Genomic DNA, 9,950 nt, shown 5'->3' on the forward strand with positions numbered 1-9,950 from the left:
TGGGAAGATGTAAAGCTGTATATAAATGACTCTGGGAAGATGTTTATAAATGACTCTGGGAAGACGTAAAGATGTTTTATAAATGACTCTGGGAAGATGTTTATAAATGACTCTGGGAAGATGTAAAGATGTTTTATAAATGACTCTGGGAAGATGTTTATAAATGACTCTGGGAAGACGTAAAGCTGTCTGTTATGACTCTGGGAAGATGTAAAGCTGTTTATAAATGACTCTGGGAAGATGTTTATAAATGACTCTGGGAAGATGTAAAGCTGTATATAAATGACTCTGGGAAGATGTAAAGATGTTTATAAATGACTCTGGGAAGACGTAAAGCTGTTTATAAATGACTCTGGGAAGACGTAAAGCTGTTTATAAATGACTCTGGGAAGACGTAAAGCTGTTTATAAATGACTCTGGGAAGATGTAAAGCTGTCTATAAATGACTCTGGGAAGATGTTTATAAATGACTCTGGGAAGATGTTTATAAATGACTCTGGGAAGATGTAAAGCTGTTTTATAAATGACTCTGGGAAGACGTAAAGCTGTTTATAAATGACTCTGGGAAGATGTTTATAAATGACTCTGGGAAGATGTAAAGCTGTTTTATAAATGACTCTGGGAAGATGTAAAGCTGTTTTATAAATGACTCTGGGAAGATGTTTATAAATGACTCTGGGAAGACGTAAAGCTGTTTATAAATGACTCTGGGAAGATGTAAAGCTGTTTATAAATGACTCTGGGAAGATGTTTATAAATGACTCTGGGAAGATGTTTATAAATGACTCTGGGAAGATGTAAAGCTGTTTATAAATGACTCTGGGAAGATGTAAAAGCTGTTTATAAATGACTCTGGGAAGATGTAAAGATGTTTATAAATGACTCTGGGAAGATGTTTATAAATGACTCTGGGAAGATGTTTATAAATGACTCTGGGAAGATGTAAAGCTGTTTATAAATGACTCTGGGAAGATGTAAAGATGTTTTATAAATGACTCTGGGAAGATGTTTATAAATGACTCTGGGAAGACGTAAAGCTGTTTATAAATGACTCTGGGAAGATGTTTATAAATGACTCTGGGAAGATGTAAAGTTTATAAATGACTCTGGGAAGATGTAAAGATGTTTTATAAATGACTCTGGGAAGATGTAAAGACTCTGGGAAGATGTAAAGCTTTTATAAATGACTCTGGGAAGATGTAAAGCTGTATATAAATGACTCTGGGAAGATGTAAAGCTGTTTTATAAATGACTCTGGGAAGATGTAAAGCTGTATATAAATGACTCTGGGAAGATGTAAAGATGTTTTATAAATGACTCTGGGAAGATGTTTATAAATGACTCTGGGAAGAGTAAAGCTGTCTTTAAATGACTCTGGGAAGATGTAAAGCTGTTTATAAATGACTCTGGGAAGATGTTTATAAATGACTCTGGGAAGACGTAAAGATGTTTTATAAATGACTCTGGGAAGATGTTTATAAATGACTCTGGGAAGATGTAAAGATGTTTATAAATGACTCTGGGAAGATGTTTATAAATGACTCTGGGAAGACGTAAAGCTGTTTTATGACTCTGGGAAGATGTAAAGCTGTATATAAATGACTCTGGGAAGATGTTTATAAGATGTTTATAAATGACTCTGGGAAGACGTAAAGCTGTTTATAAATGACTCTGGGAAGACGTAAAGCTGTTTATAAATGACTCTGGGAAAGCTGTAAAGCTGTTTATAAATGACTCTGGGAAGATGTAAAGCTGTTTATAAATGACTCTGGGAAGATGTTTATAAATGACTCTGGGAAGATGTTTATAAATGACTCTGGGAAGATGTAAAGCTGTTTATAAATGACTCTGGGAAGACGTAAAGCTGTTTATAAATGACTCTGGGAAGACGTAAAGCTGTTTATAAATGACTCTGGGAAGATGTAAAGCTGTTTTATAAATGACTCTGGGAAGATGTTTATAAATGACTCTGGGAAGATGTAAAGCTGTTATAAATGACTCTGGGAAGATGTTTATAAATGCTGTTTATAAATGACTCTGGGAAGATGTAAAGATGTTTATAAATGACTCTGGGAAGACGTAAAGCTGTTTATAAATGACTCTGGGAAGACGTAAAGCTGTTTATAAATGACTCTGGGAAGACGTAAAGCTGTTTATAAATGACTCTGGGAAGACGTAAAGCTGTTTATAAATGACTCTGGGAAGATGTAAAGATGTTTTATAAATGACTCTGGGAAGATGTAAAGCTGTATATAAATGACTCTGGGAAGATGTAAAGCTGTTTTATAAATGACTCTGGGAAGATGTAAAGCTGTATATAAATGACTCTGGGAAGATGTAAAGCTGTTTTATAAATGACTCTGGGAAGATGTAAAGCTGTATATAAATGACTCTGGGAAGATGTAAAGATGTTTTATAAATGACTCTGGGAAGATGTTTATAAATGACTCTGGGAAGACGTAAAGCTGTCTGTTATGACTCTGGGAAGATGTAAAGCTGTATATAAATGACTCTGGGAAGATGTTTATAAATGACTCTGGGAAGACGTAAAGATGTTTTATAAATGACTCTGGGAAGATGTTTATAAATGACTCTGGGAAGATGTAAAGATGTTTTATAAATGACTCTGGGAAGATGTTTATAAATGACTCTGGGAAGACGTAAAGCTGTCTGTTATGACTCTGGGAAGATGTAAAGCTGTTTATAAATGACTCTGGGAAGATGTTTATAAATGACTCTGGGAAGATGTAAAGCTGTATATAAATGACTCTGGGAAGATGTAAAGATGTTTATAAATGACTCTGGGAAGACGTAAAGCTGTTTATAAATGACTCTGGGAAGACGTAAAGCTGTTTATAAATGACTCTGGGAAGACGTAAAGCTGTTTATAAATGACTCTGGGAAGATGTAAAGCTGTCTATAAATGACTCTGGGAAGATGTTTATAAATGACTCTGGGAAGATGTTTATAAATGACTCTGGGAAGATGTAAAGCTGTTTTATAAATGACTCTGGGAAGACGTAAAGCTGTTTATAAATGACTCTGGGAAGACGTAAAGCTGTTTATAAATGACTCTGGGAAGATGTAAAGCTGTTTTATAAATGACTCTGGGAAGATGTAAAGCTGTTTTATAAATGACTCTGGGAAGATGTTTATAAATGACTCTGGGAAGACGTAAAGCTGTTTATAAATGACTCTGGGAAGATGTAAAGCTGTTTATAAATGACTCTGGGAAGATGTTTATAAATGACTCTGGGAAGATGTTTATAAATGACTCTGGGAAGATGTAAAGCTGTTTATAAATGACTCTGGGAAGATGTAAAGCTGTTTATAAATGACTCTGGGAAGATGTAAAGATGTTTTATAAATGACTCTGGGAAGATGTTTATAAATGACTCTGGGAAGATGTTTATAAATGACTCTGGGAAGATGTAAAGCTGTTTATAAATGACTCTGGGAAGATGTAAAGATGTTTTATAAATGACTCTGGGAAGATGTTTATAAATGACTCTGGGAAGACGTAAAGCTGTTTATAAATGACTCTGGGAAGATGTTTATAAATGACTCTGGGAAGATGTAAAGCTGTATATAAATGACTCTGGGAAGATGTAAAGATGTTTTATAAATGACTCTGGGAAGATGTAAAGATGTTTTATAAATGACTCTGGGAAGATGTAAAGCTGTATATAAATGACTCTGGGAAGATGTAAAGCTGTTTTATAAATGACTCTGGGAAGATGTAAAGCTGTATATAAATGACTCTGGGAAGATGTAAAGATGTTTTATAAATGACTCTGGGAAGATGTTTATAAATGACTCTGGGAAGACGTAAAGCTGTCTGTTATGACTCTGGGAAGATGTAAAGCTGTATATAAATGACTCTGGGAAGATGTTTATAAATGACTCTGGGAAGACGTAAAGATGTTTTATAAATGACTCTGGGAAGATGTTTATAAATGACTCTGGGAAGATGTAAAGATGTTTTATAAATGACTCTGGGAAGATGTTTATAAATGACTCTGGGAAGACGTAAAGCTGTCTGTTATGACTCTGGGAAGATGTAAAGCTGTATATAAATGACTCTGGGAAGATGTAAAGATGTTTATAAATGACTCTGGGAAGACGTAAAGCTGTTTATAAATGACTCTGGGAAGACGTAAAGCTGTTTATAAATGACTCTGGGAAGACGTAAAGCTGTTTATAAATGACTCTGGGAAGATGTAAAGCTGTTTATAAATGACTCTGGGAAGATGTTTATAAATGACTCTGGGAAGATGTTTATAAATGACTCTGGGAAGATGTAAAGCTGTTTTATAAATGACTCTGGGAAGACGTAAAGCTGTTTATAAATGACTCTGGGAAGACGTAAAGCTGTTTATAAATGACTCTGGGAAGATGTAAAGCTGTTTTATAAATGACTCTGGGAAGATGTTTATAAATGACTCTGGGAAGATGTTTATAAATGACTCTGGGAAGATGTTTATAAATGACTCTGGGAAGATGTTTATAAATGACTCTGGGAAGATGTTTATAAATGACTCTGGGAAGATGTTTATAAATGACTCTGGGAAGATGTTTATAAATGACTCTGGGAAGATGTTTATAAATGACTCTGGGAAGATGTAAAGCTGTTTATAAATGACTCTGGGAAGATGTTTATAAATGACTCTGGGAAGATGTTTATAAATGACTCTGGGAAGACGTAAAGCTGTTTATAAATGACTCTGGGAAGATGTAAAGCTGTTTATAAATGACTCTGGGAAGATGTTTATAAATGACTCTGGGAAGATGTAAAGCTGTATATAAATGACTCTGGGAAGACAAAGCTGTTTATAAATGACTCTGGGAAGATGTAAAGCTGTATATAAATGACTCTGGGAAGACAAAGCTGTTTATAAATGACTCTGGGAAGATGTAAAGCTGTTTATAAATGACTCTGGGAAGATGTTTATAAATGACTCTGGGAAGATGTTTATAAATGACTCTGGGAAGATGTTTATAAATGACTCTGGGAAGATGTTTATAAATGACTCTGGGAAGATGTTTATAAATGACTCTGGGAAGATGTTTATAAATGACTCTGGGAAGATGTAAAGCTGTATATAAATGACTCTGGGAAGACAAAGCTGTTTATAAATGACTCTGGGAAGATGTTTATAAATGACTCTGGGAAGATGTAAAGCTGTTTATAAATGACTCTGGGAAGATGTTTATAAATGACTCTGGGAAGATGTTTATAAATGACTCTGGGAAGATGTAAAGCTGTTTATAAATGACTCTGGGAAGATGTTTATAAATGACTGGGAAGATGTTTATAAATGACTCTGGGAAGATGTAAAGCTGTTTATAAATGACTCTGGGAAGATGTAAAGCTGTTTATAAATGACTCTGGGAAGATGTTTATAAATGACTCTGGGAAGATGTAAAGCTGTTTATAAATGACTCTGGGAAGATGTTTATAAATGACTCTGGGAAGATGTTTATAAATGACTCTGGGAAGATGTAAAGCTGTTTATAAATGACTCTGGGAAGATGTAAAGCTGTTTATAAATGACTCTGGGAAGATGTTTATAAATGACTCTGGGAAGACGTAAAGCTGTTTATAAATGACTCTGGGAAGATGTAAAGCTGTTTATAAATGACTCTGGGAAGACGTAAAGCTGTCTGTTATGACTCTGGGAAGATGTAAAGCTGTCTGTTATGCCTCTGCCATGTCTCAGAGTTGACAGGAAGGAATCCTATTCCAATATGAATAATTCAGCTGTTAAAGCGTTACCACATACTTTAGGCTACTCCAAACTAACCTCGGGTCAGTGGCGTACTATTCAAGCTCTTCAGAAGGAGACGGCTTGTGTTTTGTATTGAAACTTGCCTGCATCCCAAATAGCAACCTGTTCCCTGTGCAGTCCACTAGTTTTGACCAGGGCCCATCAGGTTCTGGTCCAAAGTAGTGCACTATGTAGGGAATAGGGTGCCATTTGGGATGCAGACTGAATTGTCATTGTGAACAGCTAATGTAAGAAGGTATTAGTGTTATGGACTGTCACTGTTCTGAACTGTGCTCCTGTCTGTCATCATAGTAATTAGAAAGGTCTATTTATCCCGACTGTGAGGACTGCAGCTTCCTGACAGGAGTGTTGCTCCAGGCTACGTAGTAGATCACATCAGATCAGTGCCATCTATCACAGCTCCCTCTAAGCAGAGTCCTATATATATATAGAGAGAGAAATGGCTCTGCCTCACACATCCTTCCTGCTACATCAGACCACCACACACAGATCTGGAAATCTCCTTTTATTACATCAAGGCTGTCAAAACACAGGAAACTGGCAAATCTCTCCCTCTCTCTTGCCCTCCACCTCTCCATCCTCACCCCCTGTCCATCGTCTCCCCCTCACCCACACTCTACCCCTCACCCACACTCTATCCCTCACCCACACTCTCCCCTCACCCACACTCTACCCTCACCCACACTCTAACCCTCACCCACACTCTAACCCTCACCCACACTTCAACCCTCACCCACACTCTATCCCTCACCCACACTCTATCCCTCACCCACCTCCTATAGCTCACCCACACTCTCCCCCTCACCACTCTCCCCCTCACCCCACTCTCCCCCTCACCCCACTCTAACCCTCACCCACACTCTAACCCTCACCCACACTCTAACCCTCACCACACTCTATAACCCTCACCCACTCTCCCTCACCCCCTCTCCCCTCACCCACCTCTCCCCTCACCCACACCCTCTACCCCCCCACCCCACACTCTCCCCCTCGCTCCTTCATCTTTCTGTCCCAGGCAGCATTAGGTAACTTCATGTAAATCTCTGTGAAGCAACAGCAACGTCTCCCAGTCCTCATTCAAACTCCCTAAACGAGGGCCACACACCCCTCTCTCTCTTATGTCGGGTCTCTCTCTCGTTGTTGTAACATAACAAAGTTAGGCCTCAGTTGGAAAGCCTCAGACCGTAGTGACTCTCATGACCAGCTCCCGGCTGCTGTTGCTGGGCTGCGGAGGCTGAGATGGACTTGAAGTGGGGGCGGGGCTCCTGCTGCGTTGTCCAGAGGTGCTGGGTGAGCAGGTGGAGGATGTTATGCCCCAGTGGTGGTCTGGCAGGGATGGTGGCCCCTGCTCCGACATTGAGTCCTGCGTCGTCACCGTCGTCAGGCTGGCGGTTGCGGCCACATTGTAGCCAGGCGCGGAGGCGGCCACCGCGGCCATGAGGGAGGAGGTGGAGGGGGAGACCATGTCATCCCCCGGCTCTGCCCCGGGAGGAGCACTCGTCCTGGGGTTGGGCAGGGCCAGGTGCCTGGGCGTCAGCCTGGATCTCTGGTGGTCCTCAGTGTCTTTGATCTTGTCGTAGTTCAGCACCTTCCACTGCTGGTTCTGCCTGCCAGCGGTTAAAGATCCCTGAACACTGAGGGCCTTCATGGACGATCAGCGCGACGAGAGAGAAGAAGGGGGAGGTTGTCAGTTACACATGAATACATCCTGAATCCAACATGTTGGTAGTGTTTGTTAATGACACAGTGAGTCCTCCCAGAGCTCTGTCTGGGGAGTCATATGTCCCACCTCAAGTGTCCTGATTGGAGAAGAGGGAATGAAGGAGGAGGGGAGGAGTGTATTCCATAGAGGACCACGTTACAAACAAATAGAATCCCCTGGGTTGTGTATCTTTTTCCCCCAATAAATCAACCAAGGAAGAGGAGGAGGAGGAGGAGGAGGAGGAGTTCTCTGTGTGCCCGGCCTCACCGATGAGACGAGGTCCCTGAATCCGTACATGGCGTAGCAGATCTGGAAGAGCAGGTCCTGGCTGCCACTTGGCGAAGGGCTGAGGGAGGACCACACCAGCCAGGAGATGGAGGACATGAGGAACAGGCTGCCCAGCACGGCCGCTGCTATCTGGACCTTCTCTATCACTGTCAGAGAGATAGCCTGCCACTGGGGAGGGAGAGGGAAGGAGAGGAGAGGAGAGAAGGAGGGAGAGAAGGAGGGAGGAGGGAGGGAGGAAGAGAGTACATCATCATCCCATACTATTCATACACACTATACACTAGTAATAACCCTCTCTCTCCTGCAGTGCTGTGTGATATACACCCAATTAGAGCTCTCTCTTCTCCCTAAAACCCTCCCCCTGACTCAAGTCTAAGAGCTGGCGGTCCCATCACAGCTGTACCTACCTGGGTGGGTTATTGGTGCTGATGGCTACCACGTGGTACCTTGTAGCAGAGCTCACAGCTCCAGGAGCCCCTCTCACTGATCCACTTGATGAGGGCAGGGCTCATGGGTGCAGCGGACAGACCCACTGCAGCGACACAGGCTCAGCAGCTCCCCTGTGGGACACAAGGAAATGCTGCTATTGGTTTTGTCTTACAGTGAGCCAGCTGAGTGTTGGCCAGGGTGCTGACCAATGATTTACATATACGCTGTATGACTGATAGGGGGCGCTGTATGGAAAGCCATCAGCCCTCATCTTGACACTCCGACACCGGTGTCAAAAATATTTTGAAGCTAAAGAAATGCATGTATTAATGTCTACATTAGTTTTTAGCCATGTTTATTCTACTACAGCCTTAATGCAGACTTTAAATGATATTATGTGAGATAAACATATGTAAAAACATTTTCCTTAAAGTATATATTTGTTACATTACTAACGTTACTGTCCACACTAAAACAAAAAATACTTCTATACATGTCATTTTGTCCTTGAACATTCATTGAAATACTGTAGAATTCCATTCATTCTTATGGACTGTTCCTACTGGGGAGCACCAATATGGCCGACACATGGCTCAGAAGCTCTCATTGGCCAATACATAGCATCAGCAGTCAGGGTTTATATACATAATTTGGCGCTGCCACAGGGTTAATCTGGCACCATATTCTCTGCCATAGTGCATCACTTTGTGCACTACTCCCTGCTCTGGCTAAATGAGAATGAGCCATGTCCCTGTGCACCACAGCTCTGGAGAACAGTCGATCTGGAGCCTTGTCTCTACAGTGCAATAACGCGCCCTTCAGTTCTGCACCTACATGTCCTGTGCACCACAGCTCTGGAGAAACGGTCGATCTGGAGCCTTGTCTCTACAGTTACCAATAACGCGCCCTTCAGTTCTGCACCTACATGTCCTGTGCACCCACAGCTCTGGAGAAACGGTCGATCTGAAGCCTTTGTCTCTAGAGTTACCAGTAACGTGCCCTTCAGTTCTGGAGAACGATTCGATCTGGAGCCTTGTCTCTACAGTTACCAGTAACGTGCCCTTCAGTTCTGCACCTACATGTCCTGTACCACAGCTCTGGAGAACGGTCGAGTCTGAAGCCTTGTCTCTAGAGTACAAGTAACGCAGCCCTTCAGTTCTGGAGGCAGGGGTCGATCTGAAGCCTTGTCTCTAGAGTTACCAGTAACGTGCCCTTCCAGTTCTGCACCTACATGTCCTGTGCACCACAGCTCTGGAGAATGGTGGTCGATCTGAAGCCTTGTCTCCTAGAGTTACCAGTAAGCAGCCCTTCAGTTCTGGAGAACGGTCGATCTGAAGCCTTGTCTCTAGAGTTACCAGTAACGCGCCCTTCAGTTCTGCACCTACATGTCCCCACTGACTCTGTATCTGTCACAGTGTGGATTCTACAGCGTGTTTCCTCCAGACAGATGGGCAGGGCTGTGGTTTCTGCTTTCTTACCTCCCAACGCTCATGTAATCTGTTTGAACAGAGACCTCCTCAGGAAATGAATCTTAACGCTCTTATCTTGTTATGTGAAAGTTTGTGTGTGTGAGCGGTGTGATTCTCATCAGTGCGTTCTACCGTGAACTTGTCATTTATAATCCTCTCAGAGAGAGTGAGAGATTTATCAGCTCAGTGAGAGAAAAGTGAGAGAGAGTGAGTGAGATGACACGTTAGTGTGTGACACTCATTAAAAAAGCGTATTTTATCATCAGCATTACC

At 41.6% G+C, this 9,950-nt stretch overlaps 1 pseudogene; it reads right to left on the bottom strand.

The window, feature by feature from the left end:
• Positions 1-6,966: 6,966 nt before the first annotated feature.
• On the bottom strand, positions 6,967-8,339 carry LOC135566296 (E3 ubiquitin-protein ligase MARCHF4-like; annotated as a pseudogene).
• Between the last annotated feature and the right edge of the window lie 1,611 nt (positions 8,340-9,950).

Source organism: Oncorhynchus nerka, unplaced genomic scaffold (genome assembly GCF_034236695.1).
Source record: "Oncorhynchus nerka isolate Pitt River unplaced genomic scaffold, Oner_Uvic_2.0 unplaced_scaffold_6085, whole genome shotgun sequence".
In the NCBI taxonomy this organism is placed as follows: Eukaryota; Metazoa; Chordata; class Actinopteri; order Salmoniformes; family Salmonidae; genus Oncorhynchus; species Oncorhynchus nerka.